This window comes from Helianthus annuus, chromosome 13 (genome assembly GCF_002127325.2).
Source record: "Helianthus annuus cultivar XRQ/B chromosome 13, HanXRQr2.0-SUNRISE, whole genome shotgun sequence".
NCBI classification, from domain to species: Eukaryota; Viridiplantae; Streptophyta; class Magnoliopsida; order Asterales; family Asteraceae; genus Helianthus; species Helianthus annuus.
The window spans coordinates 154,113,903-154,126,251 of record NC_035445.2 but is presented as its reverse complement, the minus strand read 5'-3'; the positions used below and the strand labels follow the sequence as shown (position 1 = coordinate 154,126,251).

The window sequence follows — 12,349 nt, the reverse complement described above, 5'->3', positions numbered from 1 at the left end:
GGCGCCGTTGCCGGGGACACAAGGATTTTAAGAAAGTTAGGAATCAGCGGCCTAATCAATTTTTCTATTTTATTTTTATTTTTTTTTAGGATTTTCTTAATTTTTCAGTTTCTGCAGAGCTCAGCACGGGCCGTACCTGGTCAGACACGGGCCGCGCCCAGCAGTGTCACTGGCACTTTTTATTTTCCGAGTTACAGAGAGCTGAGCACGGGGCCGTGTCGGTGCAACACGGGGCCGCGTCCAACTTTCCAGTAACAGGGATCCGAAAAACAATCGCTGTATCTCCGACCACGGGCCGTGTTCACTGAGCACGGGGCCGTGGTGAACTTCCTGACCAACATTCTTTTCTGTTTTTATTGCAGGACTTGGAACCAGACACCACATCTGAACTTTCTACGTAGTGTATGAGCTCCAGTTCTAGTAGAGACATAAAAGAACCTCTAGAAGAACCCAAACGCTTTCTCAGAAAAAGGCTTAAAGCTAAAAACTAAGAGAAGGTTTCGGGGGACCCACTTCCGATGGCGGACCAACGTACCATCATGGATTACCTACGACCCACCGTGGGTAATCTCGGCGCCGCTATCAATGCACCGAGTGTTGAAGCTAACAACTTCGAACTTCGGCCACATTTGATACAAATGCTTCAGAACTCCGCGACCTTCCATGGGCTTGTGGACGAGGATCCCCATCTACATATTACTAATTTCTTAGAAATATGTGATACCTTTCGGATCAATGGAGCATCAAATGACGCCATCTGCCTTCGAATGTTTCCATTTTCACTAAAAGACCGAGCAAAGGCTTGGCTCAACACCCTCCCAGTTGGTTCGGTAAACACCTGGGATGAACTAGCCCAAAAGTTTCTATATAAGTATTTCCCTCCCGCTAAAACGGCTAAATTAATGACTGAAATTAATACATATTCACAAGAGGATGGGGAATCCTTATATGAAACTTGGGAAAGGTTCAAGGAGTTACTGCGAAAGTGTCCTCATCACGGTTTTGCGGTATGGCAACAAGTATCCACTTTCTACAATGGATTGTTGCCACACACAAGGCAAACACTTGACTCTAGCTCCGGGGGACTTTTAGGTAATCGCCGTCCACATGAAATATACAATCAAATTGAGGAAATTGCTCCAACCAATTTTCAGTAGCACACTCCCCGAGGTAATAAATCTATTGCCCTGGGCGCCCATAAGGTTGATAAAAGCACTTCTTTACTAGCCCAAATCGAGGCCCTCTCTTTAAAAATCAAAAAGTTAGAAATGACAAAAAAGGTCTCGGTTATGGCTTGTGAAGGGTGTGGTGGGCCACATGCAATTAGTTAACTTAGGCGAAGAATGCTCCGCCCTCGTACTCAACAAACTCCCACAAAAGAAGATTGATCCTGGAAGCTTCACAATTCCTTGCTCGATCGGGGAATCCCCCGTTCGTAATGCACTAGCCGACCTCGGGGCTAGCATTAACCTCATGCCTGCATCGATGTTCAAACGACTCGGTCTAGGACAAACAAGCCCTACCAAGATGAGTATACAACTTGCCGACAGATCCGTCAAATACCCGCAAGGTGTCGCTGAAAATCTATTGGTCAAAGTTGACAATTTCGTCTACCCAGCCGACTTTGTCATACTAGATATGGAAGAAGACACCAAAGTCCCCCTCATACTAGGGAGGCCATTTCTAGCCACCGCGCAAGCAGTGGTAGACATGAATGACTGAACACTTACTTTGAAGTTTGGGGATAAGGAAGTGAAGTTTGGGGTTGGAAAGAGAGTAGAGGATGATGACCCGGCCAATTACATGAAGGTCATTGATTCGAGTTTGGATGATGCTCTCCGACGGTGCAACATGGGATGCAAAACATCCCGCTCGGAAAATATATGACCTCACTTTGGGTCTAGCCAAGGACCCTTATAAACGTGGCGCACCACGGAGGCATTTCGCGGAACTATCCTTAGTTTAGCTTAGATTAATTTTTAGTTTAATTTTAATTTGCAGGAATAAAACACACTAGGGGTGGTAAAGGATAACAAGGGAAACGAGAAACATCGGCCCCATGCACAAAAACAGGGTCATCCGACAAAAATTTCTTCATTACAGCAAGTTCAGCACGGGCCGTGTCCGCCCAACACGGCCCCGTGCTGCACAATCTGCAGAAAACGCCTAGTTCAGGTAACTGGACACGGGCCGTGTTCCTGTTTCTTTTTACTAAATTTTGTCACTGGCACCTGAACACGGGGCCGTGCACGGTCACCACGGGGCCATGTCCAGAGTGCCAGTAACATAAAATTTTGTTTTATTAACACCTTTTTACACATTCAATCAACCTAAAAACTTATTTTTGGGACACATTGAGGACAATGTGTAATTTAAATGTGGGGGGATGCTAAAACTTTGAATCTTGCAAGTCCTAATTATCAAGCCTTACGCAAAACTCTATTGGAACCGCTAATCACCCCAATTTTTTTCAAAAAAAATTTCATTTTTTTTACTTGTCTAAGTTTAAGTTGGGAATTTCAAGTTCTAACAAGGTTATACTTTTACAAATTTACAACCGATAGCGTCATGATAAAAAGAACCAACATAAGAAAATTATGAAAAAGCATGACAAGCTTAGTTAAAATTTGATTATATATACTTGATCACATAAAAACCCATTCCCACAAAAGTGAGTTTGGAGCTTTTATTGAGCATACAAATACATATCTTTACACTAAATGCTCATTTTTTCGTTTCTTATGTGAATAGCCGCTTGGTTCGTACGACTCTAGAACTTGCCACGACAATGCATTCCCGGTCCTTACCAACTTAAACCCAAGTAAGTAAATGATGGAGGCATTAGGACTAACCCTTTTTCTTTCTACACCATTATTTTTCATTTTTTTACCACCTACCCAAAATCCCCCTAGTTAACCCTTTGAGCCAAAACCTTTTCATTTCTTAACCCAAAACAATCACCCTTTTTACCCACCTAAACCTTTTTATTTTAACCCTTTCTTTTAGTAACAAAGCTCGGTTTTTCTTTTGACTTCTCTAATATATATATATATATATATATATATATTGATGATGAAACCAAATAAACAAACAAGTTCATCAAAAAATTACTTTGTTTCAAAAGAAATGGTTCATCAAAATAAAATTGTGAAAAATAAAAATTCTTTCAAAAACCGACGCTTTTTACGCTTTTCGCCCTTTCACTAACCACTAACCCAACCACCCACCTTTAGCCCATGCCTAACCCTTCACCCCAAAAGTCCTCTTGATATTTACAAAGGTATATAGTTAAAAAGGAGGAGGATTGATTGCTTGGCAAGCTTATGGTAGGAGTAAGTTCCATGCCGCTCTCGAGTGATTCACTAAAAATACACCTTCGGCCGAGTGTTGAGTGATCCCCCTTGAGGTATGTGAACTTGTATATAAATGGAATTTTAAAAAGGCATGTTATGCCCTAATAAGTAATTTATCTTATGAAACGTTTTTAATAAATCACAACGAATAGGATTATAAATAAATAAAAATAAAACTTAAATAAAGAATCTTGGAAATCCCGACACTCTATGACAAGCCCAAAAACCTTCTCTTCTACCCATTCCATTTGGGAGTGAAAAAGCCACATTATAAAGAGTTTTGCTTGAGGATAAGCAAAGATTCAAGTGTGGGGGTATTTGATGTGCACAAAATGCAACATATAAGTTACATCAATTGTGGCATAAAACTAACTTTTTTTAGTACTAATGTTGGAAAAAGTGTGTTTTTGTCTTCCTTTTGTATTTTCAGGATTAAATGAGCTCAAATGAACAAAAGAAGCAAAAAGCCAGCTAAATCTAACATAAATACAAGAAAAGGAACAAACGTGGCATGCCCGACCTCCTGACAGCATTTTCCCAAAGCAAAACAAGAAGATAGAAGACTGAACACGCCCTGTGCTCAGTGAGCACGGGGGCGTGCCCAAGTGTCAGCAGAAAAGACAAAGTGGTAGAAGGTTCTATTTCCCACCACGGGGCCGTGCTCAGCGGACACGGGGGCGTGGTCAACTGTTGCAAACGCATTTAATGAAATTGCGAATTGCAATTAATGAAGAGAGAGTCGGATGGACACGGGGCCATGCCCAGTGGACACGGGGCCGTGCCCAAGCTTCTATTCAGCCTATAAATAGGAGTTCTTGGAGCTCTTGCAACTCATCCCTTGCCACACCACCTCTCTCACACTTCACCCACCACCCATCACCATCACAACACCATCATCCACCACCATCATCCATTGTCCATCATAGAGTGTGTGAGTCGTCTCAGGATCCAAGATTGATCGTAGGAGTTCTTGATAATCAAAGGCCATGTTTGCTTAAGTCTCTTACATCACTTGGTGAAGACAAGTGTTTAGTGTAATAATTTTTATTTTTAATCTTTTGAACTTTTTAATTGGTTTTGTATTAATGAATTTTTTCCTTATCGTTTGTCCGTGGTGTCTTGGCATTATTTTACTGTCTATACAAAATAAAAGATTTTCACCATTCATATCTCCACGGTCTATATCAAGGTATGTTGGCTACCTGGTCGGGGGTTAAAGGAACAGTTTGGTAAGAGTCTTGCCATTGTTCAGTGTATAGATCCTGCAAAGGAACTGGGTCAAATTTAGTAGGACCTCCTTGAATACCCAACGGTATTGGATGGCGGGGGTCCAAACTCTTTGATCCCCTCATAAGTTAAACTACTATTAAAACTTTAACCCGGTTACTTAGGACTGTATCCCTGCTGACTCAGACTACTTAGCCGAGGGTAACGTCACCTTCAAAAGAGGGGCCTACCACATTATGCATTAATAGCTTAATTAATTATCTTTCAATAATCCGACCCTTTAGGATTGTATCCTTGCTGACTCAAACTACTGGGTTGAGGGTGACGTCACCTTCAAAAGAGAGGCCTACTACAATAACTAAGATAATCTCTTAAACAAGTGCAAAAGTGCAAAAATAATCAAAGGTTACACTACACACGAGTCGGATTCAAGTGATTCATCTTGTCTATCTGTTTTTATTTTTATTTTATTTTTTCAGTATTTTAGTTAGTTTTATTTTTCTAGTTTAAAAATCTTTTTCTAACATTTTAATTTGATTAGACGTTGAGGATAAACTGATATTAAAAGCTCTTGTGTCCTTGGACGACTTCGGTATCTTACCAACACTATACTACGTCCACGACGGGTGCACTTGCCCATATGTGTGTTTAGTGTTAGTGAATATCGTGTTTATAAATTTAAAACTTGGCTAAAAAGTGTAAAAAGGGCTTAAAATATATACCTAAAACATATACACACTAACACGCATCATCTACTTCTACACCTTACTGTAAGTACTATAAGAAGAAGCATTCAGGAAGATGTTCAATATACTGCAACTTTTGTAAGTGATCTAGACACAAGGAAGAAGACTGTAGGAAGAAACCTAGTAATGGGATATGCTTCAGTTGTGGAGAAAAGGGGCATATCAAGCCGAACTGTCCGAAACTAGCTCCAGCCACGAACAACAAAACTACCAAGAACGCTAGAGCATTTGTTTGACAGCCAAAGAAGCCAAGATGATTCCCGACGTGATTGTCGGTATGTTCTTAGTTAATGATATTTTTGACAAAGTATTACTTGACTCTGGTGCAAACCAAAGTTTTATTAATACTTCGTTCTGTAAACTTCTCAATCAACCATTAACTAAACTTCCACAAGAAAGTTTGGTAGAAACGGCAAATGGAGAATCCATTAAGATTTCCAAAATCTTGCAGGGAGTAAGAATAGAAATTTTAAACCATAATTTTATCGCTAACCTTTATCCAATGAATCTGACTGGATTTGATATCGTATTAGGAATGGATTGGTTAGTAGCCAACCATGCCAGCATTCTATGTGATCAAAAGTCAATACAAGTAAGTTCACCAAAGGGTGAAAAGATCACAATTAAAGGAGATAAGCCAACTAGATCCACAAAATTCATCTCGGTGATGAAAACAGTAAGCTATGCAAGGAAAGGATCATTAGTGTATATGATTTCTATAATCATTAACGCTAAAGGAAAAGAATTGAAAGATATTCATGTAGTATCTCAATTCTCAGATGTTTTTCCAGAAGAGTTACCTGGATTACCGCCAGATAGAGAGGTTGAATTCAGAATTCACCTACTACCAGGGACAACATCAATTGCCAAGGCACCCTACTGTTTAGCACCAGTAGAGATGCAAGAACTGAAGAAACAATTGGATGAACTTCTGGAGAAAGGTTTCATACAGCCTAGTTCATCGCCAGAGGGAGCACCAATCTTGTTTGTCAAGAAAAAGGACTGTCAATGCGTATGTGCATTGATTACCGAGAATTGAACAAGGTAAAGATTAAAAATCGGTACCCACTACCAAGAATCGATGATCTGTTGGATCAACTGCAAGGAGCTCGATTCTTTTCTAAGATCGATTTACGCTCAGGATATCATCAATTGAAAGTACAGGACGAGGACATTCCTAAGACTGCTTTCAGAACAAGGTATGGTGATTATGAATTTACGGTCATGCCATTTGGTTTAACTAATGCCCCAGCCGCATTTATGGACATGATGATCAGAATATGTAAACCATATCTGGACAAATTCATGATTGTCTTTGTAGATGATATTCTCATTTACTCTAAGAGTAAAGCGGATCATGCAGAGCACTTATTCATACTTTTAAATTTGCTGAGAAAAGAAAAGCTTTATGCTAAATATTCAAAATGCGAATTTTGGTTACAAGAAGTGTAATTCCTTGGACACCTGGTTGATCATGAAGGAATTCATGTGGATCCCACAAAAATTGAGGCGATTACTAAATGGAAAGTCCCTGAATCACCGACGGAGGTGAAAAGTTTTCTTGGACTAGCAGGTTACTATAGAGGTTTCATTCAAGATTTTTCTAGAATAGCTATTCCTTTAACGAAACTGACCTGCAAATCAGTTAAGTTTGAATGGGGACCAAAACAGGAGGAAGCTTTTAGAATTCTTAAACATAAGTTAACCAACGCACCCATACTAGCGTTACCACAAGGAACTGAAGACTAGATAGTCTATTGTGACGCTTCTAAGTTAGGATATGGATGTGTGTTGATGCAACGTCAATAGATTATAGCCTATGCCTCTAGACAACTTAAGAATCATGAAGAAAAATATACAACCCATGATCTAGAATTAGAAGCCATAGTTTTTGCCTAAAGATTTGGAGACACTATTTATATGGGAATAAATTTGTTGTCTTCACAGATCATAAGAGTTGAAGGTACATTTTTGGGCAAAAAGAACTAAATATGAGACAGAGACACTGGATGGAAATTCTTAGTGATTATGATTGCGTTATCCAGTATCATGCAGGAAAGGCTAATGTAGTAGCTAACGCTTTAAGTCGAAAGTATTATGAGAAGCCAAGACGAGTACGTTCTCTCAAGTTAAATCTGCAGATAGATTTAAATGAGCAAATTAGAGAAATACAAGAAACAGTAATCAAGGACGATACGGAAAAATTAAAAGGAATGATTAAGGAATTAGAACAAGGAACATATGGAATTTGGAGATTCCAAAAGAAAAGAATCTGTATACCCAAGCAAGGAAACCTACGCCATAGAATTCTAGAAGAAGCCCATAAGTCTAAGTATACACTACATCCTGGTAGTGATAAAATGTATCAAGACTTAAGAAAGAATTTCTGGTGGATAGGAATGACAAAGGATATAGCAACCTATGTTGCCAAGTGTCTAACCTGTTCACAGGTTAAAGCTGAATATCAGAAACCCTCAGGGCTATTACAGCAACTAGAAATGCCTGTATAGAAATGGGAATTGATAATAATGGATTTTGTTACCAAATTACCCAAGACACGAAAAGGTAATGATACGATCTGGGTGATTGTAGACAGATTAACCAAATCTGATCATTTCTTACCGATGAAGGAAACTTTCAGTATGGAACAATTAGCCAAGCTATATGTAAATGAAATAGTTTCATTACATGGAATTCCTTTATATATTGTTTTTGATGGAGATAGCTGTTTTACTTCTCATTTTTTGGACTAGTTTCCAAAAAGCAATGGGAACCAAGTTAAAACTAAGCACAACCTACCATCCTCAAACGGACGGACAAAGCGAAAGGACATTCAGACAATAGAGGATATGCTTAGAGCTTGTGTAATTGATTTCGGAGGAAATTGGGATGATCATTTACCGTTAATCAAATTTTCCAATGATAACAACTATCATACCAGTGTCAATGCTGCACCATTTGAAGTGCTTTATGGACGAAAGTGCCGAACTCCAGTCTGTTGGGCAGAAATTGGAGAAAAACAACTGTCTGGACCAGAAATAGTACAAGAAACAACGGACAAGATTATTCAAGTCAAGGAAAGACTAGAAGCAACACGGGATTGACAAAAGAGCTATGCGGATAACAGACAAAAACCATTGGAATTTCAATAAGGAGATAAGGTGTTATTAAAAGTTTCTCCATGGAAAGGAGTGGTTAGATTCATCAAGAGGGGAAAGCTAAGTCCCAGGTATATCGGACCTTTTGAGATCATTAGAAGAATAGGACCAGTAGCTTACCAACTACAACTGCTAGAGGAAATGGCAGGAATACATGATGTATTTCATGTATGTAATCTCAAGAAATGCTTAGCAGATGAATCATTAATGGTACCTCTTAAGGATATAGAGGTAAATGAAAAACTTAAGTTTGTAGAGAAACCACTACAGATTGAAGATAGAGAGATCAAGAATCTCAAAAACATGAGATTAGTTCTGGTCAAAGTAAAATGGGATTCCAAGAGAGGACCATAGTACACTTGGGAGCTCGAAGCCGAAATGCAAAGGAAATATCCACACCTATTCCAGTAGATCTCGAGGACGAGATCTAAAACAAGCTGGGGAGGATATAACAACTCTCCCAAAACCCTTAAACATGTCCTATACGTCCTAAAATACACCCCGTATATGAAAAACAGACCCAATATACCTTTATATTTACAAAAATAATATAAAACAAATAATTATAGTGTCTCGCGGCCCGCGACATAGGAGGCCTAGGGCTGTCGCGGGGCGCGATGGAGTGACACTAGGCGACTTCTCATGATGCCACGTGTCCCCCTCCGTGTCGAGACTATATGCTGATTCGCCAAGCCTAGGGTCCTCGCGGCCCGCGAAGGGCTAAGCCCAAGCGAGTCGTGGGGCGCGATGGAATTCGAAAATTTCGTATAAATATGGCAGGGGTGGCACAGTTCATAGTCGCTCAACCTCTTTTCTCTATCGACACATATAGTGTAATATTGCTCGGGTATTATACCCCTAAATAGTGAAGCTCTGCATCGTTGTAAGTATTATAACCCCCGGTTACGTATTAGTTACTCTGCCCGATTGATCTAGAGCTCCGTAACGCATGTCAAGGCTCTGCCTAACTCAATCGTTGGAGTTCTGTCTCGGGGGTATAGCTAATGTAAATTGGGTTATCTTACTAACACGTGTGCATTGTTTGATTTTAATAGATTATAACCAGGAAGTCATCAGACAGCAATAGTATTATCTAAAATAGCAAAGTGAGTGCATCTATTTTTGTAAACCTTTTTATACAAACCTCAATTGTTTTAAATTATAATAACAGTGATTAAGTATTTGTGATTCTACAATTACTGTCGGTATGTTGGGGTTTTGTGTATATTACTTGTTACTACACTGTGAGTAGTAGCATGACCACAAGTCAGAATTGACAGTACCGTGGGTGGTAATTGGATAGATATAAACAAATGTAATTGCGGATGCCCTCAATATTGTAAAGTGATAAAAGTTGTTTTGATTAAACTGAGATGCACTCGCCAGTATTTCTTGCTGATAAAACTTTTTTAGACGTGTTTCATGTAACAAAATGTGAAAGCCAAATAGAAGATAGCTGGAGAGCACTGAAGGCTTGGAAAAGTGGCTATAAAAGTTACCTAAACAAGAAAGAAGTTTTATTTCAATAAAATAGGGTTTATCCCTATAAACATGTTATAATGAAAACTTGGGTTTTTCCCATATATTTATTATTTATAAAATGAGCTGTTTTACTATGATAAACTATTTCCTAACTATGGTCCTGATGTAAATTTTCGTTCCCAAATTAGTAAACACCGATACCACCAGCTCTGCGAGCTCGCGGCCGCCCGCTTCTCGGGGTAGGGGTCGGGGGTTGCGACATTATAACCTATATGTGTAGTACCAATCCATGTATGAGTGTGGGATGTCCCATAATATGTGCAATTGCGGTCTCACAAGTAGCACAAAGTAACGACACAGTCGAAGGCACACAATAGGGCGATTTAGGCTCGTCATGCCCAATAGTACTATCCACAGTAAGGATGGCAATGGGTCGGGTTCGGGTCAGGTATTGGTAATCTCATATCCATACCCGATTATAAAATTGTGTCCCATACCTAACCTAATACCCGTCGGGTATTTGTCCGGTAATTACCTGTCGGATATCGGGTACACCCATTAGTTTGTTAAAAAATATAGGTTGGGATTTCTAAATACATTTTCTACTATTATAATTATTATATAATTTTATATAAACATCAACTATTAAAAATTAAAAATGTACATTACATACATATAAGTTTTATCGTAAATTAATAATAACTTTGTATTACTTATACACTTACATGTATATACGTCACAACATACAAAAAGATAAATACTATTATCAAATGCATATACTAAAAGAAAAATTAGTTTTTCACATTATGAACATACTAAAATAAATCACTAATAGAAAAGTGTTAGTGGAAAATAAAAATATAAATTAGAAAAATCGGGTATATGATCGGGTATATAGTCGGGGTAAACGGGTATGTGGTTTCGGGTAATCGGGTAGGGTATCACCAAATCCCATACCCGACTCATACCCGCGAAAATTTTTAAAACTAATCTTATACCCGGCCCAATACCCATCGGGTATCGGGTATGCTCGTCCCATTTGTGTCGGGTTTCGAGTATGCCCGTCGGGCTTGGGTATTTTGCCATCCCTAATCCGCAATATTCACCGGCCTCATAGGTTACTTGTATTCATGAGGATTTCAAAGCTGTTAGCTGTTCACTCAGATAATTCACATCAATTCATGTTTTCAAGTGCAAGTATATACGTTTTACATGCATTTCACCCCAAGTAAAATAGTTTTGGAAAAAGGGGCAGCGAAACTCACCTAATAGCGTAGTCCAAGACTGCGTACAATGTAAGATATCATCTGATCCAAGCCTATTATCAAATATTATATGGTTAATTACCGAAAACAATGCATGGATCGGTAATCGCTATATCTCATGATCGAATGTGAATCTTTATTTGAGAATGGACTCATAGCCTAATCGTATGGTGATGGGTATTATCTTAGTGACAAATTAATGTTTAGCTTCCATGCACCGTTTTTCGAACCGGCCACGGTTGTTCATTTTAGGTGATTGGGAAATGGAATGATCATATACGATGTCCGAGCTTGTTAATTAATATAAAATGATTTGTTTTATAAAGAAAGTTCAGGTGTTACCAGTGTCTAGTTCGTTTAAATCGTCGTTTCCGTTGTCATCGTCTACGGATTTTCAAAACTAATGTGTAATGTACCCTAATTACCCTATTTACCCCCGAATAGCTCAGAATTACTCTCGCTTTTCAAATATTGCCAATTAAACCATCGGTCAGTTCACAAGTTTTGCGAGGTTCGTTAAACGTTTAAATTGACGGTTTATGTTAAAATAATATATTTTAAATGCACAATTTCCAAAATTTAAAACTTTCAATTTTATAAATTCTGAAAATTTTTATATAACACGTTAGTAATATATATTTCAGTAAGAATATTTTATGAATTTATTAAACACATTTATTATATTTAATAATTCCGCTTTAAAATGACTTTTAACCAATAAAATGACCATTACCACCATCCGACTTCCGAAAAATCTCAATTTTTTACTGAAGTCTCCCAATTTGTCCAGAAACTCCAGAAACTCCTTGGAAAATTTTATTTTTTCGAAATTATCTAAAATGCGTTTTCGGTTTCGATAATCCGCAACTTTTAAAACCATATCTAAACTCAGTTAATTAAGCCCGAATTTTTTGTGGATCATTCCTATGTAAAACACAACGTCTCTACAAAATTTGGTTACTTATCGAATTTGTGTGATATTTTTCCCAAATTAACGCCTTAAAAAACCAATAAATTCAGTAAAAATTCTCAGAACTTCCAAATATTACCAAATTTTGCACGAGTCTTATTTTCATCATATATGACCAGCTTGTAAATTTTCAAGTAATAACAATTGT

General features: G+C 38.3%; 1 non-coding gene across 1 annotated transcript; it reads right to left on the bottom strand.

Annotated features, from left to right (window-relative positions):
• Window positions 1-896: 896 nt before the first annotated feature.
• Window positions 897-1,003, bottom strand: LOC118486238. Its single transcript, XR_004878090.1, has one exon. It is a non-coding gene; the product is annotated as a small nucleolar RNA R71 (small nucleolar RNA).
• Window positions 1,004-12,349: the final 11,346 nt, after the last annotated feature.